Below are 27732 nucleotides of genomic sequence, written 5' to 3'. Positions count from 1 at the left end.
TACACTAGAATAAAATTTTACTCAGCTCAAACTAATTTTCTGCTCAACTTGCACTAACTTTGTTTGGTACCTACTAGCCACTCAGTCAAGCTTGGCAAACAAACTCAATGTAACTTGTTCTTCTAAATTTTCTTAGTGTAACCAACCTTTGTAACCTTAAGTAGATTATCAATACATTATGCTACCAATGTCTTAATTGATTCTTGTACTTCTTTACATAATCATAACTCAACCTTTCCTCTAGGTGCTATTGTTACATCTTTTGAACAAATCTTCCTCATCAATCAAATAAGTGATAGTACTTGAATCTTATAAGCAATTGTCTTACTAGAAAATAGTAGGTTTGACATCAGTGACAAAAATTTGATTGAAACATACAATCTCCCTCTTTGACAATCTCATTTTAATCTATTACTAACAATCTCCCTTTTTGGCATTGATGGCAAACTAAACTGATCAACCAAATGGAAAACACCTTGTTCAACCAAACTAACTAGGTTAAAGCAATAAGACCAACAAAATACCAAAATTGAAATAATTCATTAGATTAATATCTCTCCCTCTATCAACAACTTCCATCTTCTAAATAGGTTAAATTTTTTCCATTGTCTTTTGATGTATTTCTCCCTCTAATTAGTGCAACTCTTTATGATAAATAAAACTCTCCAATTATCTTTTCCTTTCTCATTCTGATCAGTACAACTCTCCCTCTTTGACAACAATGTCAAAGACTTATCATCTTAAAATGTAGATATAGGCCTTTTTAGTTACTCCCTCTGTCACCTTGCTTGTGACTGATTTGTATTTTTAGCTATTAGTATCCACTCCATCAATGTGTAACATATGAACATCAACTTGTTTGATGCAAGACACTCCTCTTGTTAATTAGATAGCATTTGATAGGGGTATCACCCCTAGTTTACCTTTTAGATACTCATGAGCATCCTTAGGTAATGCTTTTGTGAAGATATCAGTAATTTGCTCTTTTGTGTTAACATATTCAATCTTCACCTCTTTATCGTGAACTAATTCTCTCAAGTAATAATACTTGATTGTAATGTGCTTAGTCTTTGTGTGCATTTCAAGATTCTTTGATATATTGATAGTACTTGTATTATCACAATAAAGTGTTACAAGGTATGTGATCTCTTTCTTCATTCCTTTGAGTAGTTGTTTGATCCATACAATGTTTGTACAATTTACAATAGCAACAACATATTCATCTTCAGTATTAGATTGCAAAGTGTAGTTTTGTTTCTTGCTAGTCCATGTAACCAACCTCTTGCCTAAGAAAAATGCTCCTCCACTAGTGCTCTTTCTATCATCAATGTTTCTAGCCCAATCAACATCAATGTAGGCTCTTAGTTCAAATTTATTATTTTTATTGTAGTATAGACAAAAATATTTTATTCTTTTTAGATATCTCATTAATCTCCTTACAACCATCAAGTGATTCTCCCCAAGATTAACAAAGAATCTTGCAACTATCCCTATAGATAATGTAATGTCAGGTCTGCTATGTACCACATATTGCAATTTACTAATCATAGACCTATACAATGTTTGATTCACCTTAGCTGAATCATTATTCTTTGACAACTTGTATCCTATCACCATAGGTGTACTTACTAGTTTGGAATCCTCCAATCCAAAAGTTTTCAATATTCCCTTGACATACTTTGACTAAGTGATCTATATACCATATTTCATCTGATATACTTGCAAACCCACAAAGAATTTGATCTCTCCAAACACAAACATCTAAAATTCTTGCTTCATTTGATTTGCAAAATCCTTACATAAATCATATTGACCTCCAAATATGATATCATCAAAAAAAAATTAGATAACAAAATACCTTTTCCTTTATCTGTCTTCATGTATAGATTGTTATTATCATCAATCCTTTCAAATCCAATCTTCACAAGATAATTATGAAATCTTTCATACCATGCTCTTGGTGCTTGTTTCAAACCATTTAAGGCTTTGTGTGATCTACCATGCTCTTATTGTTAACATCAAAAAATCCTTCTGGTTATTCTATGTAAAATTCTTCCTCTAATATTCCATTCAAAAATGTAGATTTAACATCCATTTGATAAACTTTGAAACCTTTGTATGTAGAATAAGCAAGTAAAGTTCTTACTCCTTCCAACGTAGCAACATGGGAAACTATCTCTCCATAGTCAATTCCTTCCTCTTTTGCATATCCCTTGCAAACTAATCTTTCTTTTTTCTGTGTGACTTCACCATTTTCATCTAGCTTGTTTTTGAATACCCATTTGGTGCCAATCACATTTTTGTCTTATGGTCTAGGAACTAGACTCCATGTTTTTTTTTTCTCTATTTTTTTAGTCTCTTCTTCCATGGCTTTACTCTAGTCTACATCTTCTAATGCATCTCTCACTGATTTGGGTTCCTACTCAATAAACATGTATCATTTCTCAATTTATTTCTTGTCATTGGTCTAGCATCTTTGTCTCCAATGATTTGAGCAGTAGGATGATGTCTTTTGACATATTTGGAGAATCTTAGTTTAGCTCTTATTTCTTCATTTTATCTTCCAACTTCAAAATCATTGTGTACATCTCTGTCAGGTAGTTTAACATCTCTTTCATATATACTAATCTTAGAATCAAAATGTGCTTCAACTTCATTCTATAACTCAACATCTGAATGTAGTTCAGTTGCTAAATACAACTTAGCATTCATGGGGTGTGACTCAATAGTCACTAAAACTTGTTGTTGGTTTGTAGCTTGATTTGCAACATCTACTTTAGCAGGCATACCTTCATAAAAGTATACAAATAATTTGAATTCTTCTAGTTCTTTAATAGGTTCAACCTCATAAACTTCTATATACTCATAAAAAATTACATTTGCACTTTCCAAAAATTTATTAGTGTTAGTATTTAAACACTTATAAGCTTTACTTCTTGTGGAATATCCTAGGAATATATCTTCCTCACTTTTTGCATCAAGTTTACCATTCCTGAAATCTTTAAGAATGTAAAATTTTCTTCCAAATACATACCATAGTTCAAAAGGTGTTGAATGAGTACCTTTCTTGACTTGTACATGATTCAAGGTATAGACAATTGTACTTATAGCTTCTCTCTAGTATTTCAAAGTAACATTCTTCTCCATCATGAGTGTTCTAGCATAGTCCATTATAGATCTATTCCTCCTTTCAACTATTCCATTTTGTAGAGATGTTATAGGGGAAAATGTCTATCTCTTGATTCCTCTTTCATAACAGAACATCTCAAACTCATTTGATGTGAATTCTCCTCCTCTGTCAGATCTCAAACATTTTAGAATTTTACCTGTTTCCTTCTCAACTCTTGCTAAGTACCACTTAAACATTTGGAAAGCATTAGATTTTTGTTTTCATTTACATAACTATCGTCATTCTAGAATAATCATCAACAAGTAGCATAATATACTTAACTCCTTTGTAGCTGTGCACATCAATTGGACCACACAAGTCAATATGAACAATCTCTAGTATTCCTTTAGAGGTATGAGCTTTACTCTTAAAATTTGACTTTGTCATTTTTCGTAATTGACATTGTTTGCACATTATATTATCAAGCTTCTTTAACTTAGGAAAACCTCTAACTTTTCTCATGTGACTGATATTGACCAAGTTATCAGAATTGACATGACATAACCTTTTGTGCCATAGCCATACACCATCAAATTTTATAACTAGACACATAGCATCCTCTGTGTCAAGATAGAATACATTACTCTTAATTTGATCATCCTTTCCAATCAGTTTCCCATCAGTGTCATATATCTTAGCAATCTTATTTTCAAATTCAACCTTACATTCCAAATTATTTAGTTGTGACACAAGAGATTATAGTTAAGACCTACAACATAGTAAGCATTGTCATATAAAATTCTACCTGTGAGCTTGATATAACTTTTTTCTTTTATGAAACATGGCGTATCATTCCCAAATCTTACACTATTTCCATCATAACAATTTAGGGTAATGAGCTTACTTTTGTCTCCAATCATGTAATGTGAATATCCACTATCAACAATCCATCTATCATTCTTGTTCACACAAGTCACAAGTGTAGTTGTCTCATCTTCATTAGATTCATCCTTCATTGCAACATACACCACTTCATCATCATGTTTATCATAATCATCCCTTGTTTCCTCTTTAATAATATAGCAAGACTTCTTACCTTTTTCTTTGTAGTCCTTGTTGTCTTCATCTCTTCTACTCTTGACTTGTCACCAACTCTATAGTTCTTCTTCTCTGGACATCTAGCACCAATATGACCAACCTCATTGCAATTGAAAAAAATGATAGATAATTTACCTTTGAACTTGCCTTTACCTTTGTAGAATCTTCTTGCTAGTAGTGCTTCAAGTTTTTCTACATCCTCCTCATCTGTATCACTATTACTGGACACATACTTCTTCCTTTTCTTTTTCTTCTTCTCATCAAGTTCTATCAATGAAACCTTAGATTTGAAGGTTAGATAGCTCAAAAGCAGTGAGTCTACCTACCACATCTTTAAGTGATAGTTTATTCCCTAGTATACATCTCAGCTCTTGAATTGCAAAAACTCTAAGAGCATATACAGGTGATAGTGTTCTTAGAAATTTTCTTAGTATAGTATCATCATCTATATTACTAGTAGCTCCTTCTATTGCATTGACAACTTCTTTTATCCTCTCAACATATTGAGAAATATTTTCACCTTCTTCCATTCTCATATTATCACACTTACCTCTGAGACTTTCACTTTAGCTCTTAGAACATTTGCATCTTCTCCATAAATAGTGGTTAGGGAATCCCACATTTTTTTTGCACTATCAAGACCTTTGATATCATCAAATTCAACATAACTTAGGGTAGAGGAAATCTCAAGCATTGCCTGGTTGTGTTCTTTCTTCTTTTTCATATCCTCAGCAGTTGGGGCACCAACAGAATTAACATATTCGATAGTAATGGTAGATTGTCCATGATCTCCAAGTCCTCCAAGGTGTAGCTTCATCAAACTTTTCCATGTAGGAAAGTTATCTCTATTAAGCTTGGGTACTTCTCTTTTTGACATCTTGATCTTTATGCTTCTAGTACCTTCAAACTAGTCCTCTTAAGTAGATATCTCTGATATCAATTGTTGGAATACTTTAGAATAATAAAGAGTGGGAGTGAATTAGTTATCCAAGGTCCCAATGTATAAATAAAACTTTTCACAGATTATTGAACCCATAAAACATTATTCATCATGTATGCATCCATAAGATTATGCGAACACTTAAAACTTGTAGGCTACTGTCAAATTAACTTGCAAAATTGTGACATGAAACATAATAGATTCATCAACACACTTGAAATAATGATTTACATAGAAACCCAATTTGGAAAAAACCACCAGTAACATGCTACCCTTTTTCACTCTTTTGAGGTGATGCCCTGTGAAAGGGCAACCCTGTTGAAGGTTATAATACACATTGTTAAATGTGACCCTGTTAAAAGATTTCAATCACCCTATTAGGAGTAAGCCTTGTTAGAGTACTTTAGACCATTCACTTGGAATGTCACCTAGTTAAAGGATTTACAAATGACTATTAAGTCAAAATTAATCCAAAGGATTTACCCTAGACTACTACAATTATTAGAGAGTAATAGTAAGGTTTTCATCTGATAACAACTTACAACTCCATTTGTAGATTATAGATCACTATTTAAGTCCTTCATTTTTCTCGGCTTTCACTCATTGTAGCTCTGATAGCTTGTTCACCTTTTAAGCATTCATATCCTTAAGCCTTCTTACTTAACATGCCATTGCAAACTCTTCTCTTAGGTCACTAGATGAAGCAAAACCTTTGAATCCTTATCTTCCTTAGGTTCTTGCACATGAAAAACTTGCTTCATGACAAGCCATTCCCATAAATAGGAAATTAAGATCTTTTACCACTCATTTTCCATCATCCAATTTATGTTTAAGATGGATTAGGTAGGATACAATGTATCTACCCCACATTCCATATATCTTCTAGAAACTTCTCCTTGGATCCTCTTTGAATTTGCCTAAAAATGGTTTACCAGCTTATCAATCTTATCTTCCAATTGGTTCACATAATCCAAGAAAACAAACTTGTTATCTCAGATCCATCAAGTTCATGATCTTTTAAATAATACAATAGCTTGACATTATCTAGCTTCTGATGCTCGACACATACTGAGTTGTTTGACATCCTCTATGAAATTACTTGGCACAAACTAAAGTTTACTGGTTCTTGGCATCAACTAAACTTTACTCGACATCCACTGTTCTACTCGGCATACACTAGAATGAAATTTTACTTTGCTCCAACTAATTTTTTCTCATCTTGCGCTAACTTTGCTCGGCACCTACTAGCCACTCGATCAAGCTTGGCAAAAAAACTTAGTGTAACTTATTCTTCTAAATTTTCTTAGTGTAACCAGCCTTTGTAACCTTAATTAGATTATCAATACATCATGTTATCATTGTCTTAATTGATTCTTGTACTCCTTTACATACTCATAACTCAGCCTTTCCTCTAGGTGCTATTGTTACATCTTTTGATCAAATCCTCTTCATCAATCAAATAAGTGATAGTACTTGAATATTATAAGCAATTGTCTTACCAAAAAATAGTAGGTTTGACATCAGTGACAAAACAATGATTGAGACATAAAATCTCCCTCTTTGACAATCTCTTTTCAATTTATTATCAACAAAGTACACTTCTTATAGGTAGATGGTAGATCAAATCCTCAAACATGTATGACCAACATATGAATAGTATCCTAAATGGGTATTGAAATATGATCCTGATCATGACTCAAACCACGTGGACCCACCATAGTTACAAGTTTTAAAATTAGTTCCTATTGTTAATAAAAGGGTATTTTTTTAAAGGTGTTTTGTCTCACATGTCACATCAAGATAGTTTGTGATTTTGGGAATTGTTGGTTTACTATGTAGGTCACATGTTGTAACAAATGAATTGTCAAATCACTAAATGACATGTGTCCTCCTATCTAAAGATTTTTGCAATCCTTTTTCTTATAAAATGATTTCTAAGATGTTAAGTGAATGTCCAAGATTCATTGGAAAAAAATAAGTTTTGCTCATGTTTTGAGTCAGTCCATGGATATTGTGTAATTTGGTTCTAGAAGGATAGAATAGAGAGTTAACAGTGGCTTATCTAATAGAGTTTTTTTCTAATAGGGATGGTCATTGAATTGTGTAAAATTTCAAATAAGTTAATACAAAATTCAGAAAGCTCAGTGTTCATCCTAGATCTTGTTTCTTCTTTTATCTCTATTTTGTTCTCTGAGGTTTAATGGAAAAGTTTATTAAATTTTAGTTGTAATTTGTTTTGAATTATATTTGAATTTTCTTTTGCTAATAATCTAATGGTTTATGTAAATTCTTAATATAAATTAGAAGAACTTTATCATTTTCATTGAAAATTTTGGTAAGTATGAGATATGGAAATGAACATTGATAATATTCTAACAAAGTGTTAAGATAGATCCAGAAGTAGATGTGTAATTCTTGTGATTTTATAGCCTAATAGATAAGACATTCGTCATCCTTGAAGTTGATCTAGTTTAGAATATCTTATATAAGTGCAAAAATTCATATAAATCAATCATTTTACTATTCAGTTGTTGAAGGCTAAATCCTCTACTATTTTGGAGTTCATGTTGAGAGTTTGAATTTAAAGTGAATAAAGAATGAATTCCTAGGTATACCCGTCTGAATCCTATAGAATTTAAAGTGGAGAAGACATCAGAGTCTTGTTAGTTGGTCCTTTTATTTTGCTTCTTAGAATGCCCATTATGGTCTCTAGCTAATTCCTAGGTATTTTAATCCAATAAGAGGTCATTAAATTTTTATCAAATCAGAAGCAACCACTATCAAAATTGAATTTCCAGCATTTGGGTTTCTTCCCCTTTAGACCAAAATGATGTTTGGATATTTTCTCTTGAATTTTTCAATTATATTTTTGATCTCCTTAGCTTCTAATAAGTCTAATGACTCATACTTATTACATACCACCTGAACATAGTTACTTACTTATATCCTTATATCCATAAAGTCTTCGAGCTTGGAATCTAATTCTAAAAGTACTTCGTCTAATTTGAAAATTTGCTTGACATCATATTTAGACATTGTAGCTGTTAGAGTAAATAATTAATTATTAATTATTTATTCTATTTACTTAAGCTTACTTAGGTTAATGTATTTATTTAATATTTAGTATTTAATGCATGTAGTGATGAGTTGTTGACAACACAGGAGTTTGTTCCCTTCAAGCATGTTCCACCTTTTTGTGGAAGGGTGCTTGGTTGTCAACCTTATCTTCTACCTCCTTCTAGCTTGTTCTACAAGCTTTGATTAGGCCTTTATAAGCGGTCTCTCCCTCATTGTATTTCACATTGCATTCTCATTGTAAATACAATTTCATTGTTTTGCATATTTTCTCTCTCATGTCCGTTTAGGGTTTTTTCCTAGCTCCATGCTCTTCCTTCCTTGGCTTTTCTTTGATAGGTTTTCACATGTAGGTGATCTTGGGCATCTTTAGAGTTGGATTTCATCAACTCCAACATGGTATTAGAGTAGGAAAAAAGATGACACAAAAGAAAGTACAGCCTAAAACAAAAGAAACCATGCCAAGAAAATGATCCTCGGACTTGAAACACCCAAGATATCCACCATGGACCAAAAATGCCAAAAACATAATAGAAAGAGCATGGGCCAAAATCTAAGGAAAAGGACTACTTTCTTGAAAAGATGACAAAAACAACTTTGCAAAAATATAATGTTTTCAAAAAAGTAATATGGGACACAAAAGATATGCATGCCGAAGTCAAAAATAGAACTTTGGACTTCAACTAAAAAAAATATGAAGTGAAGGAAGGAAGGCCTCAACCAATCCTACTGAGGACAACTTCTGTCATAAAAGATTCAAGAGACCCGCTAGAAACCATAAGTACAACCAGCCCCCCCAAGAGATACTAAAGTCTCCCCAGAATAAAGGAGCACTTGAAAGAGGGATTGAACCAATGCAACTCCAATGTGGAAGAAAAAAGGGTACATAATAAGGGAATCCCTAAATGAGAGGAAAAACTTGAAATCCTAGTTGATGCTCGGAGGAGAATGTATGAGGAACTAGAAAGGGAATCCCCAAGGCAGGTGTGATGACACTGTCATGAATGTCCACTATGGTATATGCAACAAGTGCTCCTGGAGTCTCAATGAATAAAGCTAGAGGATCAGGTAGAGCGAAAGAAAAATCTTGTAGAGGAGAAAATCCCTCAACTAGATGTGGTGTGCTAGTCAAAACAAGGATCTCAGGAACAATACAAAGGTTCAAGTATCCTGACTGCACCACTTGATGTTCCCTGCAAAAGAGAAGTGTGCTCCAACAATGGAGATGGTGGACCAAAGTGTGAGAAGGTGTAGAGATGAGTGGAAGGATCAATGGATCCTGTAGCAATAAGACCTCTTGTTGCATGATCTCAAATGAAGACTAAATTGGCAATGAACTCAACTATCTTCCCTAATCCACTACATGTAATTTGAGAAATTGAGAGAAGGTTGGTAGACAAAGATGGAACATACAATACATCATTGAATATACCATCCTAGAAGTGAGCTGAACCTTTCCCATAGACTGGTAGTGTAGTGTTATTCCACCCTTTTGTGGAAGGGTGCTTGGTTGTCAACCTTATCTTCTACCTCCTTCTAGCTTGTTCTACAAGCTTCCATGAGGCCTTTATAAGCGGTCTCTCCCTCATTGTATTTCACATTTCATTCTCATTGTAAATAAAATTTCATTGTTTTGCATATTTTCTCTCTCATGTCTGTTTAGGGTTTTTCCCTAGCTCCATGCACTTCCTTCCTTGGATTTTCTTTGAAAAGTTTTCACATGCAGGTGATCTTGGGCATCTTCAGAGTTGGATTTCATCAACTCCAACAGTAGTCTCAACTAATGATTTGAACTTTTGAACCACTACCTATACTAAAGAAAGTTGAGTCCTGGACTCATCTTCAAAAATATCTAAGCTAGCGGCATTATAATATTTTTCTTCTTCCAAAAAATATCCTCGATTTTGGGAACTATTGGTTTACTATGTAGGTGACATGTTGTAACAAATGAATTGTCAAATCACTGAATGACATGTGTCCTCCTATCTAAAGCTTTTTGTAATCCTTTTTCCTATAAAATTATTTCTAAGATGTGAAGTGAGGGTCCGAGATTCATTGGAAAAAATTAAGTTTTGCTCATGATTTGAGTTAGTCCATGCATATTGTGTAATTTGATTCTAGAAGGATAGAATAGAAAGTTAACAGTGGCTTATCTAATAGAGTTTTTTTCTGATAGGGATGGTCATTGAAATGTGTAAAATTTCAAATAAGTTAATACAAAATGCAAAAAGCTCAGTGTTCATCCTAGATCTTGTTTCTTCTTTTATCTCTATTTTGTTCTTTGAGGTTTAATGTGAAAGTTTATTAAATTTTAGTTGTAATTCATTTTGAATTATATTTGAATTTTCTTTTGCTAATAATCTAATGGTTTATGTAAATGCTTAATATAAATTGGAAGAACTTTATGATTTTCATTGAAGATTTTGGTAAGTATGAGATATGGAAATGAACATTGATAATATTCTAACAAAGTGTTAAGATAGATCCAAAAGTAGATGTGTAATTCTTGTGACTTTATAGCCTAATAGATAAGACATTGGTCATCCTTGAAGTTGATCTAGTTTAGAATATCTTATATAAGTGCAAAAATTCATATAAATCAATCATTTTACTATTCATTTGTTGAAGGCTAAATCCTCTGCTATTTTGAAGTTCATGTTGAGAGTTTGTATTTAAAGTGAATAAAGAATGAATTCCTAGGTATACCCATCCGAATCCTAATAAATTTAAAGTGGAGAAGACATCAGAGTCTTGTTAGTTGGTCCTTTTATTTTTCTTCTCAAAATGCCCATTATGGTCTCTAGCTAATTCCTAGGTATTCTAACCCAATAAGAGGTCATTAAATTTTTGTCAAATCAGAAGCAACCACTGTCAAAATTGAATTTCCAGCATCTGGGTTTCTTCCCCTTTAGACCAAAATGATGTTTGGATGTTTGCTCTTGAATTTTTCAATTATCTTTTCGATCTCCTTAGCTTTCGATAAGTCTAATGACTCATACTTATTACATACCACCTAAACATAGTTACTTACTTCTATCCTTATATCCACAAAGTCTTCCAATTTGGAATCTAATTCTAAAAATACTTCGTCTAATTTGAAAATTTGTTTGACATCATATTTAGACATTGTAGCCTCAACTAATTATTTGAACTTTTGAACCACTACCTATACTGAAGAAAGTTGAGTCCTGGACTCATCTTCAAAAATCTGTAGGCTAGCAACATTATAATATTTTTATTCTTCCAAAAATTATCCTTGATTTTGGGAACTATTGGTTTACTATGTAGGTCACATGTTGTAACAAATGAATTGTCAAATCACTAAATGAAATGTGTCCTCCTATCTAAATCTTTTTGCAATCCATTTTCCTATAAAATGATTTCTAAGATGTGAAGTGAAGGTCCAAGATTCATTGGAAAATTTTTAGTTTTGCTCATGTTTTGAGTCAGTCCATGCATATTGTGTAATTTGGTTCTAGAAGGATAGAATATAAAGTTAACAATGGCTTATCTAATAGAGTATTTTTCTGATAGGGATGGTCATTGAATTGTATAAAATTTCAAATAAGTTAATACAAAATGTAGAAAGCTTAGTGTTCATCCTAGATCTTGTTTCTTCTTTTATCTATATTTTGTTCTCTGAGGTTTAATGGAAAAATTTATTAAATTTTAGTTGTAATTCATTTTGAATTATATTTGAATTTTCTTTTGTTAATATTCTAATGGTTTATGTAAATGCTTAATATAAATTGGAAGAACTTTATGATTTTCATTGAAGATTTTGGTAAGTATGAGATATGGAAATGAACATTGATAATATTCTAACAAAGTGTTAAGATAGATCCAGAAGTAGATGTGCAATTCTTGTGATTTTATAGCCTAATAGATAAGACATTGGTCATCCTTGAAGTTGATCTAGTTTAGAATATCTTATATAAGTGCAAAAATTCATATAAATCAATCATTTTATTATTCAGTTGTTGAAGGCTAAATCCTTTGCTATTTTGGAGTTCATGTTGAGAGTTTGAATTTAAAGTGAATAAATAATGCATTCCTAGGTATACCCATCTAAATCCTGCAAAATTTAAAGTGGAGAAGACATCAGAGTCTTGTCAGTTGGTCCTTTTATTTTTCTACTCAGAATGCCCATTATGGTCTCTAGCTAATTCCTAGGTATTCTAATCCAATAAGAGGTCATTAAAATTTTGTCAAATTAGAAGCAACCACTATCAAAATTGAATTTCTAGCATCTGGGTTTCTTCCCGTTTAGACCAAAATGATGTTTGGATGTTTGCTTTTGAATTTTTCAATTACCTTTTTGATCTCCTTAGCTTCTCATAATTCTAATGACTCATACTTATTACATACCACTTGAACATAGTTACTTACTGGTATCCTTATATCCACAAATGTTAGCATAAAGGTATTTTCCATTAGTGCCAATGCTCATTATTCAATTCAAACTGAGTGTCAAAGACACAGGTCAAACCGAGCATCAAAGACACAGTTCAAACTGAGTAAAGATAGAAGTAGTGTTAACCGAGTAAAGATGGACGCAGTTTTAACCAAGTGAAGATGTACTTAGTGTTAACTGAGTAAAGATGGACTCAGTATTGATCGAGTGAAGAAGGACTCAGTGTTAACCGAGCTCAGTCGGTTAACAAAGAAATTAGTTTTTACTGAGTGACACTATATATATTGAGTCACCAATGGTTACCGAGTTCCAGGCAACATTGTATGACTAGTATGAACCGAGCCCCTACCTCTATCGAGTACATGATGATGCTGTGTAATGTAGTGGATGTCGTGTATCAGAAGGTCATCAAGTCTATCTGAAGAACCTGAGTTTATTTTACTATTTGGCCGACTCAGTTATATTTTGTTTACTTGTATTCAACCGACCTTGCATCTATAATTACTAAAATGGTATATATATGTGTATAATACAGAGTTGTAATTGTTGTAATTGATATGAGACATGTATGAATATATTGTGATACAAGAGACAGATGCAAATTCAATAACAGAGCAGTATATTAGCAAGGTTCACAAGGTGCAGTAAAGATTTCATCAATCACAAGAGGTGATTATTGCAAAGGATCTAATCAAGGTATATGTAGATCTGATTGGTTCATCCTAACAGGTGAATCATCTAAAAATCCTCTAACAAGGTAGACTTAACAGTCTTTGTATAAATCTCCTAACAGAGTGCATACTTGTAAAGTGTGTTTTAAATCCTTTAACAAGGTGGATCTAGCAATCCTCTTTGCTCCTAACAGGGCAGATCACCAAAAGTGATCATTGTATGCCTTAACCAACTAACTTACTACTGCAGAAAATAAGCTTTGTGGGTTTCATCCCCACCCCAGTTTTACTTTCTATTTTGGAAGGTTTCTGGGTCACCAAAATCTCTATGCATATGTGTTATGAATATTTATTTATCTCTTGCATGCATCAGATTAGGTGAATGAATGATTTTCTAGTTTATGCTGAATTAACTTAAAAGTTGTATTGTTACTGATTCACCCCTCCCCTCTCAGTAACTTTTTATATCTTGAATATTTCCAACAATTGGTATCAGAGCTATTTGGTTCTTAGGATAAAGCTTGACAGCTTGAGCAAAGATCAAAGTCAATGGAGATATTCAAACTAGAGAAAGTTATAGAAAATGAAAAGTTAGATCTAGAAATGACCATGGTTCAACTCAAAGAAGCAAAGGAACATATTTCTCAATCCCTAAAAAGAAGAAAGGAACTTGCAAGACAAATGAATGACCATCTTTATGTTGAAGAAAGGATTGAAGATTCGTTACCATCAAGTAATTCAGAAGAAGCTGACAAAGCAATCAAAGAACTTCTAGAAAAGAATAGATCTCTACAAGAAGAGGTAAGAAAGCTTAAAAGAGAGCAAGAAATATAGCCAATTAGGCTATGTGAATTTTTGGAACAAAGGAACAAAGCACAAGAAGAATTGGAAGATAGAAGTCATGAAATTCATAATCAATCCCATCAGCATGAAGATCTTATAGATCAACTCTCTAATGCAAATGAAGAAATCAGGATTCTCAGAGCACAAAATGAAAGAATAAGAAATGATTTAAACACTAAAAAGCAAATCAATGAAAGTCTACAGAGTGACTTAAGAACTGAGAGACAAATCAATGAAATCTCGAAAAATGACCTAATCTCTGAAAGGCAAGTCAATGAAAGAATGATGAAATCCCAAACAGATATAAATCAATTAAATCAACAAAATGAGGAAAACATTCATAGACAAAAGGGTAAAGCTGGTCTTGGATATAAGGAAGAAGGTGAATCCTCCAAACAAGGTGAAGAAAGGAATAAAAGACCCACTTGTAATCACTGTGGCAGGTTAGGACATACATCAAACAAATGCTAGAGCAATGGGAAAGAAAAATTCAGTGGCAAATGCTTCAATTGTAATCAGCATGGTCATAAGGCAAATGAGTGTAAAGAAAAACCAAAATTTGAGGGCAATTGTCACAAATGAAAAAATCATGGTCACAAAGCATTCCAATGCAAAACAAAATCATTCAATCCAGCTAAATAGATTGTCAAAGCCATATTTGGATGGGACTACAACACCTGGTGCAGATGTCACTATTGTGGAGAATATGGACATTTTGGCATAAATTGTGCTAGACATCACCTAAGGAAAAAGGTCACTATAGTAAGATGCTATACATGTATAGAACTTGGTGATATAGCTAAAAATTGCATGAATATCAAAAGAATTGAAGATGAGAAGAAAATCAAAGTAGACAACATTCAGAAGCAAATGAAGCAACAGTGGATTCCAAAATCTACCAAGCAAAATAAATCAAGTAATGGAAATGTCACTCAAGAAATGGGTGATTCCACCATTTCCAATTAATATTCATAAAAGAAAGATTGGAACTGCATCCTCCAAGATTTATCCTAAGCAGCTCCAAAGGAAGAATGATGATTAAATCAGTATTTCAGATACACTTTGACTTCGGGGTGGTTCAAGACTTTACCGAGTTCGGTCGGGTATAACAAAGCTTCATTAACCGAGTAGCAGCTACTGAGTTAGGTCGGTAAGAGACTTTACCGAGTTCAGTTGGGCACAAAAAAGTTTCATTGACCGAGTTGTGTCAACCGAGCAAAGTCAATCCGTGACCTAACCGAGTTAGATCGATACTTCAATGTTTTCATTTGATCGCCGAGTTGATAATATCTACCGAGCTAGTGGATGATAACCTGTCATTTCATCTACCATCGTACCAAAACATTTATGGAAAATTTTTTGTCAAAAGGGGCAAAATTTGATCTCATTTTTCACTGCGAACAAAGAGCTAAGTTATCTTCTGCGATTCCAGAGCGAGCTTAAAGCATTTTCAAATTGAATTTTTTTCAAAAGGGCAAAGAATCTGTTCAAAATTTTTCTACATGTACTGAGTAGCAATGGCATCCAGAAGTGGCAGCTCCAAGACAAAGAAAGGTTCAGAAATGCTGGTTAGAGGAGAGGAATGGAAGACCCCAAACTTCAAATTGGCATCGACAATTGCAGAATCATTGGACCCTAATGGTGCTCAGTCACAAATCCCTCCAAAGGTACTTCTTATTAATGACATTCACTCTCATTTTAAGTGTTCCATTCAAGAACTTGGAAACCTAGAAATTGATAATGCCCTAGGTGAAATGAGAGTAGATGGAACTTTGAAACCCGAACATAAACATCTTGAAACAAAAGGGTTAACCCATATTTTGCATTTGCCAAGGGAATTTCAAGTAAAATGGGTTAGGTATGTACTCAGTCAGGTTCACAATGGCCAATTGTGGTTAGAGAAACTAGTACCTATCACTAAGAAAATGATTAGCAAAATTACTAGACTCCCCATGTTGAGGAAAGCCAAGACTACCAAAACCTTAGGTCGGGAAGAATTGCAGAGACTAACCCAAGCGGAATGGGATGGAAGAGGACTTAAGCTCAGTACAATAACTGTCGTTGAATTGAGATTTGGCATTCACATCATTGCTCATAAAATCTACAGTTCAAGCCATCCAAATAGTGTATCCTATGAAGCTGTGTATTTGGCATATAAAATAGTAAAGAAGAATGTAGAGTTTGATTTATCGAAATTGCTTTTGTCCCAATTCAATATAAATATGGAAAGCATAAGGACTTCCAAGAACAACTCCTGTAAATTTGGTTCATTTTTGATTTGTTTGTTTTTCTATGTTCTAAAGTCCTTTCCATCTAAAGGATCAATAGTATGGGAAAATGATATCCCAATTCTTTATCAAATTAATGAATTCATCGCCGAATTAGGTGAAAATTTTGACAGTGTTTTGGATAGTTATTTTGAAGAATTTAAGGAAAGAATGAACAATAGGTTCCAAATTCCTTCAAGACTTGTTGAAGAGTACAAGGAAGATGTATGTTTCATGGTAGACTATGACAAGGTATACATACAGGCAGTCAGGCCTCGGGTAGCATGGGTGAAACCTCTTCCCTATGAGGTAAATATTGATGAAACCAGGGACATCATAGAAGCACTGGTAATTGAACCTGTAGACCCAAGGCAACCAGATTTTGGAACATATGATGAAGCTAAGGCCAAAATTGAGCTTCAAATTAAAATCCATTAGGCCATTAGCAAAGGAAAGAGGAACATAGCCAAACTGAAAACATATGTTGGCTCTCTCATGATAATAGAAGGGAGAGGAGAAGATGAAGAAGAGGAGGAAACCGAGTCTGAAAAAAAAGAAGAGCCTTAACGAAAGAAAGGTAAGGTAACTATCACAAAACTTACAAAGCAAACCACTATAGTGTTCTCCAGGAGAACAAGATAGGGAAAGAAGGAACCTGTACTTATTAAGCCTCCACTCACCCTTGAGGCAAGACTGAAGCAATTAGATGCAGGAGCTAGCTTCACAAACTTTAAAGCATTAAAGTTTGAAACCAAAACAAAATAGGAGAAAATGCAGATTGAGGAACTGGTACTGAACAAAATAGGTAAATGGAAATACTCCCCAGACTAGATAGCCTCTTAGATCTCCCAAGAGCTATTGGAGAGGTTGCAACCAAGATGGGAAGCTGCAACCAAGACTGTCAAAGACATTTATGAGCAAACCCTGAGGAATCTCCTGCCAAGTCTCACTGATGCTGAAGTGAAGAAATCACTGAAAGACCACGAAGGTAACATGATTATTAGATTCCACACTTGTTTGATACTTGTCAAAGACATTGAGCATGTAGTAAATGATGCAACAAACATGTGAAAAAATATCTATCATCTACACAAACCCAGTGATGATACTATTGAAATCAAGGACAGTGACAACAGTGATGATAATGATGATGATGATGATGGTGATGACATTGAAGACATTCCAGAAGACCTGCAATTGTTAATGTTAGAAGTTGAGGAAGAAGATGAAAGAGAAATGAAGGAAGAAGCCAAACAAGCTAAGAAGAAAGAAGATCCACTAATAATTGCAGCCGAAGTCATTGCATCTCTTCCTCACTCTCCACCTAAAATAGGTACATCAACTGTGGAGATAGCTTCTACTGGTGAGATTGTGAGCTCAATAGCCTCATCAATTGATCAATCTTCACCTGTCTCCTCTCAGCTCCGAGTACCATCTATGCAAGTGTCTACCACTTCATTAACCAAGCTGCAACCACCTTCTTTGACCAAGTTATCCTCAGTCACAGCAGTAAGTTTTTCAAGTATATCAACTTCTACTGCAGAGTGTACAGTAAGTGTACCTATAGGTACTACAATTTTGACTTCTCCTGCTCCAATTTTGGCAACTGTTAGTTCTCCCACTCCATCCTGTACAAAAATTTTGGGAGCAAAACCAATTTTTGATACTATTAGCACTTCTCTCAGTCTTTCTCTAGTTAGTCCTATTCCAGTTTTGTCAGCTAGTCCAGCATCATCAACTATTGTTTCAATTTCAAAAGGCAAAGGTGCAATCACTGCAGAAAAACCAAAGAGATACATGCTTTCTAGTAAGGTAGTGGATGAGGAAATAGATCTGGATAAGGACATTGTCATTCCTAAGATAGATCTAGATACTGCATTAGTTGATGAAATGAGAATGCTCAGTTAGCTATTAGAACAGAAAGCTAGGCAAAACAACTGAGGCATGAGAGAGACCAGGAATATAGCATTATTGAGAATGCTAAGAATATCATAATAGATGCTATAGGTGTTGAAGTAGATTCTACTCAACACATTTTGATTTAGTTAGAAGAGGCTGTATATAAATTTAATGAGGATAGTTCCGGCCAAGAGAAATTGATTGAAAAGGCAGAGAATAAATTTGACAATAAGGTGCTTGAGCACATTGCTCAGCATATTACAGTAAAAAAGGTAGAATTGTCTACAATTTTGAGTAATTTTGAATATTATTTTAATAATGTAACTTCACTTTTTGGAAAACTCTGTGATGTTACCGAGTTTACTAAGGAAATAAGAGAAAAGTTGAATAAAATTGATGCAGATATGAAGGTCAGTGCCCAAATGCTGCAATCTGACCATAGTGCAAGTTCATCCCATCATCTGAGAATAAGGTTATTGTCAGAGAAATAGGCAGAATTGCTGAGAGAGGAAGCAAGGATCAGGTCTACTCTGATTGACATCCAGAATACGATCCTTCCTATCATGGACACAATGCAGAAGCATATTGCTGATTCTAAAACATTGATCCATGACAACAACTTCTCTATTGTAGATCACATGATTGAACTCTCTGCAGAAGTTCAAATTGCACTCTCCACCAGCAAAATTTTGCAAGAAAATTGGGATAAGACTTTGGCTCTTATTCTCAAGGTACATTCAAAATTTATCTCTCATTTTGGAATCTCCGTGTAAATATATACTATTTGGCATTATTGTCAAAAAGGGGGAGATAGACTTCAAGAGCTAACTGTGCAAAAGATATATGTATTGACTTATAAATTCTATACATATTGTATGGGGGAGATATATGTAAATAAAAGGATATGTGGTACAAGATTTGCAAAAAGATCAATTTTGAACTGTATGTCATTTTTATTTTGCACATAAACTTTGATTCATAATTGTTTTTGTCACTAATGCCAAAGGGGGAGATTGTTGGCATAAAGGTATTTTCCATTAGTGAAAACACTCATTATACAGTTCAAATCGAGCATCAAAGACACAGTTCAAATGGAGCGTCAAAGACACAGTTCAAACCGAGTAAAGATAGAAGCAGTGTTAACCGAGTAAAGATGGACGCAGTGTTAACCGAGTGAAGATGTACTTAGTGTTAACCGAGTAAAGATGGACTCAGTATTGACCAAGTGAAGAAGGACTCAGTGTTAACCGAGCTCAGTCGATTAACAAAGAAATTAGTTTTTACTGAGTGACACTATATCTATCGAGTCACCAATGGTTACCAAGTTCCAGGCAATGTTGTATGACTAGTATGAACTGAGCCCCTACCTCTACTGAGTGCATGATGATGCCATGTAATGTAGTGGATGCCGTGTATCAGAAGGTCATCAAGTCTGTCTGAAGAACCCGAGTTTATTTTACTATTTGGCCAACTCAGTTATATTTTGTTTACTTGTGTTCAATCAACCTTGCATCTATAATTACTGAAATGGTATATATATGTGTATAATACAGAGTTGTAATTGTTGTAAAGGATATGAGACATGTATGAATATATTGTGATATAAGAGACAGATGTGAATTCAGTAGCAGAGCAATATATTAGCAAGGTTCACAAGGTGCAGTAAAGATTTCATCAATCACAAGAGGTGATTATTGCAAAGGATCTAATCAAGGTATATGTAGATCTGATTGGTTCATCCTAACAGGTGAATCATCTAAAAATCCTCTAACAAGGTAGACTTAACAGTCTTTGTATAAATCTCCTAACAGAGTGCATACTTGTAAAGTGTGTTTTAAATCCTTTAACAAGGTGGATCTAGCAATCCTCTTTGCTCCTAACAGGGCAGATCACTAGAAGTGATCATTGTATGCATTAACTGACTAACTTCCTACTGTAGAAAATAAGCTTTGTGGGTTTCATCCCCACCCCAGTTTTACTTTCTATTTTGGAAGGTTTCTGGGTCACCAAAATCTCTTTGCATATGTGCTATGAATATTTATTTATCTCTTGCATGCATCAGATTAGGTGAATGAATGATTTTCTAGTTTATGCTGAATTAACTTAAAAGTTGTATTGTTACTGATTCACCCCTCCCCTCTCAGTAACTTGTTATATCTTGAATATTTCCAACAACAAAGTCTTCCAACTTGGAATCTAATTCTAAAAATACTTCGTCTAATTTGAAATTTTTTTTGACATCATATTTAGACATTGTAGCCTCAACTAATGATTTTAACTTTTGAACCACTACCTATACTAAAGAAAGTTGAGTCCTGGACTCATCTTCAAAAATCTCTAGGCTAGCGGCATTATAATATTTTTCTTCTTCCAAATTATCCTCAATCTTTATTCCTCATCTCTTGTATATCCTCATATAATCCTTCAATGACTTTATTCGCTGGTGACACTTTCTCAATCCAATCATCTAACTTATCTAATTCTTTCATCATATAAATCTCCATTAACATCTAGTACCTTTTCCCTTTCATAAATTTCAATGCTTGTAGATATTTGGCCCAAGTACATAGTTCATCCATCAACCCAAAATATTGGTTTACAATAGCAACCAATTTTTTGGCATTATTTTGGATGTTGTGTAGAAGGTTCAAATTACTTTCTATTATCTATACTCCTCTATCTTCAAAATTGTGGTGCCACCTTTTACAAGCATCCAAAAATGAATGTCCTAGTGGCTTTCTAGAATCCTTTCTCTCTAATGTCACCCCTAAAGTAATCTTCTAGGGTGATCAAGGTCTATATGACCCACTATCTCATTCAAATATTGTCTTAGTATCTCATTCAAATATCGTCTTAGTATCTCATTCTATTTTTTCAGAACCAAAAGCTTTGATTCACCTTTGTCTAGATGTGAGAAAAATTGTTTGAGACTTGTTGCGATCATAAATTTTTCAACCATGATGGTGTTGTTCCCATGGGCCACATATATTGTGTTGAATCAATTGGTTCTGACATCAATCCTTTCCCTCTATCATTATAAGGTGTATCTTGTATCTTCTCTCCTAATATTTTAGTCCCTTTTAGTATAAAATAAAAATCTAAGATGTCAAAAACATTAGCTCCTTCACCTTCTATTTCTTCAATCCATTTTTCTTATTCTTCTTATAGGGTCTCAATATGGATAGACTCTTGAGGAATAGAAGGCATGTCAGAATATATAGTCCACCAATATAACTGAGAGGGGGGGGTGAATCCATCATCCAACTATTATCACAATTATCAATGTTAATAAAACTTAACCATGTAAACAATATAATCATAAACCACTACAAGATACTCATGCACAATAACACCACATATGTTAACTAGAGAAACCCTTGATTAGAGGGAAAACCCTAGTGGGGATGGTACCCACAAGATGATGTAGTAATATAGATATTCATCGTTAGAGGATGGACCCTATTAGGATTCTATAACAAAATTTAGTACATATCAATGCCTATTAAGAGACTTTGAATCCTTGTTAAGAGATTCCAACCCTGTTAGGGGATGTACCGACCCTGTTAGGAGTTGTAGAAGGCAGATGGACCCACTATCCAAATGATCTTTATGTTATTCATTATAGAACAATAAAATTGAATTGTACTAACTTCCTCTTTCTATAACCTATCAACCATACTTCTACTCCTTTTGATCTTCTAATTGGATCACAAATCTTGCATCTAATAATCCCTTGGATTTCTTACTCACATTCACCAAACACTCTGCTCCTTTTTGCACTTTTCATAGAGCATACACATAATTACATTTTACAAATAAGGAAAACATATTTCTTTTATACCTCATCTTCAAAATAATTCTTTGAGTAGTCCTTGAGGCTTTCCCAATTAATCATAATAAGATAATTAATTAATTTTCAATTACAATAGCACTATCAACTCACAGTATATAGAAAAATTCACACTTGCAACTTCAAGACCTGTGCACTTACTGACTTTACTACTAGCTTCACATGTACAACTTCACTACTCTTTATAAATCACTTATAGCTTCCGTACATCTTTAACTCGGACTCTTCTCATTTAGACTCATCATTTGGACACAAGGTACAACATGTCCTTTACTATACATTACCAAAAAATAAAAATGTTGTCCATACAACTATGATCTATGTCCATTACTATTCTAATCTTCACAGATTTATTGTTATGTTGATATCAATGATAAATACAGTCATGAATGCAATATATCAATACACTTCAATGCTTAGGATGCTCTACAAAAACAATACCATCAGAATTCATGAGAATAATCTCCCCTTTTGCATTAATGGCAACATAGATGAAAAACATCTATGTTCGAAGAATACCAACCAATACTCTTTTGTTGCTAGTGTTGTTCACATCTTTTCAAATCTTCTTCATCAATGAAATATGAAAATCCTCAAGAACACTACTTGTTTTGTATCTTCATGTTATATATCTCCCCCATAGAGATATTCATGAATATTTCTAAATCTCCCTATTAAAGTAGATATTTTTGTGCACTCTTCTCCCCCATACACACTTAGGACACTCTTCTCTCCATACATGCTTAGGAGATGTTTTTCATGTATTCTTCTCCCCAATTGGCATCAATGAAAAAAGACCTCATTATGTCAAGTGCTTCTCAAATACTTTAACCAACTCAAGTGTCCAAAGACACTATTCAATACCAAATACCAAGAGTTAATTACTGTTCATCATAGATACTCCCCCATATAGGAAGTATCAACATTCAGTCCTGTCAAACAATAATGCTTTGTACCACTAGAATAATGTAATCTCTGCATCATCTACTCTAAAGTAGGTGTTGAAAATAGATTTATACAAGTCTAAGAATGTGTTTCAATCATTTTTTTGCCATTGATGTCAAACCATCTACTTGTTGATAAGACAATTGCTTATATGATTTGAGTACTATCATTTGTTTTATTGATGAAGAGGATTTGATCAAATGAGGTAAAAATAACACCTAGAGGAAAGGTTGAGTTATGATATGGAAAAGGAGTACAAAGATCAGTTAAGATAGTGAGATTATAATGCATTGTTATCTACTTCAGGTTGCAAAGGTTGTATACACTGACAAAGTTTAGAAGAATAAGAGAGAAGAATTGAGTCTGCCAAGCTTAACCAAGTACATAGTAGGTGCTGAGAAAAGTTAGTGTAAGCCAAGTAGAAAAATAGTTGGAGCCAAGCAAGTCAAATTCTAATGTATGTTGAGTGATATAGTGTAAGCCAAGTAAAGTTTAGTTGATGCCGAGTACCAGTAAACTTTAGTTCATGCTGAGTGATTTGAAAGTGGATTCCAAGCAATAGAGTATGTGCTAAGCATCAAAAGAAATTTAATGTCGAGTGTTAGAATAATAAGAAAGATCATGAATTCAATGAATCTAAGCCAACAAGTTTGATTTCTTGGATTGTATAAACCATGTGGAAGACAAGCTTGATGAGTCGGTGGTACAAAATTCAAGATGAACCATTTTGAGGCAAATTCAAAGAGGATTGAAGGAGAAGTTTCTAGAAGGGAATAACATGAAAAGATGAGTAAATGTATTGAATTCTACCTAATCCTACCTAACTTTAAAATGGATGATAGAGGATAAATGGAAAAAGATCTAAATTTTCTATTTATAGAGATGGTTGGTTAGAAGCAAAGGTTGTCATGTGAGAGGACCTAAGGAAGACAAGGAGTCTAAGGTATTTATTTATTCAGTGACCTACGAGAAGAGACTATTATTGGCAAGCAAACCAAGAGGGCTTATGAGTATGGATGCTTGAAGGGTGAACACGCTATAAGAGTTAAAGTGTGTGAAAGCCAAGTAGAATGGAGGACTAAAATAGAGATCTATAATCTACAAAATGGAGTTGTAAGTTGTTATCATATCAAGCCTTACTGTTACTTTATAATGATTGTACCAATATAGGGAAAATCCTTTGGATTAAGGTTGACCTAAAAGTCATTTGTAAATCCTTTAACCAGGTGACATTCCAAGTGAATGATCTAAAGTCCTCTAACAAGGCTCACACCTAATAGGGTGATTAAAATCCCCTAACCAAGTCACATTTAATAGTTTGCATTGTAACCTTTAACAAGATTGGCATTTCATAGGTCATCACTTCAGAAGATTGAGAATTAGTAGCATGTTACTAATGGTTTTTCCCAAATTGGGTTTCCACATAAAATCAATATGTCAAATGTGTTATTGAATCTGTTATGTTTCATGCTTACATTTCTACAAAGTTGATTTGACAGTAACCTACAAGTTTAAGTGATTGTATGATCTAATGGATGCATGTATGATGAATATGTTTTATGGATATAGGTTCACTAAGTTGTAAAAAGTTTTGTTTATACATCTGGACCTTGGATAACTAATTCAACCCCTTCTCAGTTATTCTAAAGAATTCCAAAAATTGGTATTAGAGCCATCTACTTAAGAGGACTAGTTTGAAGGTACTATAAGTGAAAAGATAAAGATGTCAAAAAGGGAGTTACCCAAGCTTAATATAGATAAAACTTCCCTACATCGCAAATTCTTATGAAGCTACTGTTGGAAATATATATGATAGGATAAGTTACTAAAGGAGAGGGGTGAATCAGTAACTAATAAAAATTAATCCTTTATTTCACCAATTAATTATTCATGTGAATTATGATCTAATTGCATGCATGAAAAACTAAATAAAACATTCATAACACTTTGACACATAATACGGTGAGCCAAAAACTTTCCAAATAGAAAGTAAAACTAGGGCGGGGATGATACCTACAAGCTTTAGCACTATAGTATAAAGTTGGCCTATTAAGGCTTACAATGATCACTTTTGATGATCTTCCCTGTTAGAAGCAATAAGGACTACTAGGTCCACCTTGCAAAAGGATTTATAAACATATAATGAAGTATGCACTCAGTAAAGAGATTTACAAAAGACTGTTAAGTCTACCTTGTGAAAGGATTTAACTAATTTTTCTATTAGGATGAAACAATGGTTGATCTCTGATCTACAACTTAGTTTTCTAAATGAGATTCCTTTGATTGTAATGATCACCTTGTTGTGATAGATAAATCTTTGATGCTCCTTATACTATTGTAGCCTTTTACTTCACACTTCTACTGTTTAAATTCACATTATACTCATATCATTTTTCACACACTCTACTTTGGATGTAGTACAATACATTACATATATACCAATCCAATTTACAAAACAACAAAGTTAGCTACAATACAATTTTACACAAAATACACAAAGTTAGCCCAACTGTAGGAACTCGAGTTTTGAAGACTAGCTTGATGAGGTTCTGATACTTCACATCTACTATCACTACTTGACATCATCATGCATTTGGTAGATGTAGAAGCTCGGTCCATACTGATCACTTCCAAGTAGTCTGAAAACGGTCTGTACTGGTGACTTAGTGAATACTGTGAAACTCAACATGTAAATTGAATCACTTGATTCATACTACATAGCTCAGTCAATGCTATCACTACGAGCTTAGTATAAATTGAATCACTTGGTTAACACTGAGTGGCTCGATCAAAAATGGATTTACATCACTAAAACTATGAACTCGATATGCATTGCATAACTTGGTTTGCACTAAGTGACTTGGTAAATACTAAGAAGCTCAATTTACACTTATGATCACCAAAATGATAGAAACTGCTTGGTGCAAAGTGAATACTATTCTTTGATCTTGGTAGCAACTGTAGAACTCAATAGAGTCTAAAATACTTGGTTAATAAATTTAACTATACAATGAGCTTGGTAGATACTTACTATCTGAATAAGTGTGTGTGTAACTAATAAAAAACTTGACTACAATGTCAACAATCTCCTCCTTTGGCATTAGTGACAAAAATACTTATCAATCAAAATTGAATTCTCAAAAAGTTCAAAACACCTTTTATTCTTCATCTTGTGTCTTCAACTTGGTAGAGTACTCTATTTTTTTTGAGATTTTTCAAAATTGCTTTTGTAATAGATGTTTCTTTGAATATCTATACATGTATATAATATGATGTTTCTCCCCCATACATATATATAAAATATTATATGCATCTTCTCACATCTTTTCCCTTTTATGCATCACATATTCTCATCTTCTCCCCCTTTGTATAGTATTCTTTATATCCTATATACATTTACATCTTCTCATCTTAACATATGATATATACATTTTCTCCCCCTATTTGACATTAATGCCAAAGGTTTATTCTATATACTATATAGTACTGCCAAAATATGACAAGAAATCAAAATGTACCTTTAGAATCAATGCCATTGTCTTGTCCTAATTATCTTGCAACACCTTGCTTGTTATCTTGCAACACCTTGCTTGTGTGCAATGCAACTTGAACTTTTGCTTAAAGTTCTATCATGTGGTCTGCAATAGAGAGGTTATTATCATGGATGAGGGTTTTAGCATGTGTAATATGCTTTTACAATGCATCCATGTTTGGGAGAATCATGTCCTATATATCTACTAGTGTAGCTCTTATCCTAGCTTCTTTTCTTAGTAATTCTTCCTACATATAAGTTAGAAATATGAACTTTGTATAGTGGGTAGAGTTGTAACTCATGTCAAGTTGCAACTATTGTGCACTTGCCTTTAGATCTTCATCAATTTTTGAAAGTTTATTCTTAATTTTCTTGGTGAAATTGGAAGTATCACAGAGTTTACCGAATAAAGAAGTCACATTATTGCAAGAGGTCTCTAATGAGCCTAGAATAGTAGACAAATATACTTGATGAATTACAATCTTTTATGTGTAATTATCTCCAAAACTTTATTCTCAAATTTCTTCTTTGCTCTTTGAAACAATTTCTCCTATCCATTCAAATCTTCATTGAATTTTCGGACTAACTTTGCTAACTATGCCAAAATTGGTTGTGAAGTGTCAACCTTTGTGTTGAGTGCCTCTGCAACAATATTCTTAGTATCTTCAAGAACTTAAAATTATTTATTCCTTTCTTCTCTAAGGCTTTTCTACTTATCTTTCCTCTGTAGAAGTTGTCATATGATGTGTATTTGATTAGGAGTAAGATTGGAGATATCCCACTTTGGGATGACTATTTCCTCATCAAGATCAATTTCTTCTTCCTTCTCTTTGCCTTTACTCAAAAAATTTGTACTCAGTTGAGGCTTGGTCTCAACTGTCCTTGTACTTATTATTTACATGCTAGGAATGGAAACAATAGAAGAAATAGTAGAACTAGTAGAAAAAGTAGATATTGCACTTATCAAAGAAATACCTTGTGAGACCAAAACTGATGGAGGAGGAAGTGCTAATTTCTTGATAGATGAGATGCATGCCACTTTTGTCAATGAAGTTCTAAGCTGAAAAGGTGCAAAAATTGATTGAGTTC

This window comes from Cupressus sempervirens, chromosome 1, assembly GCF_028749045.1.
Source record: "Cupressus sempervirens isolate cs-2001-9-10 chromosome 1, ASM2874904v1, whole genome shotgun sequence".
Lineage (NCBI taxonomy): Eukaryota > Viridiplantae > Streptophyta > Pinopsida > Cupressales > Cupressaceae > Cupressus > Cupressus sempervirens.
The sequence above is the reverse complement of the archived record's forward strand: the minus strand, read 5'-3'. Positions refer to the sequence as shown.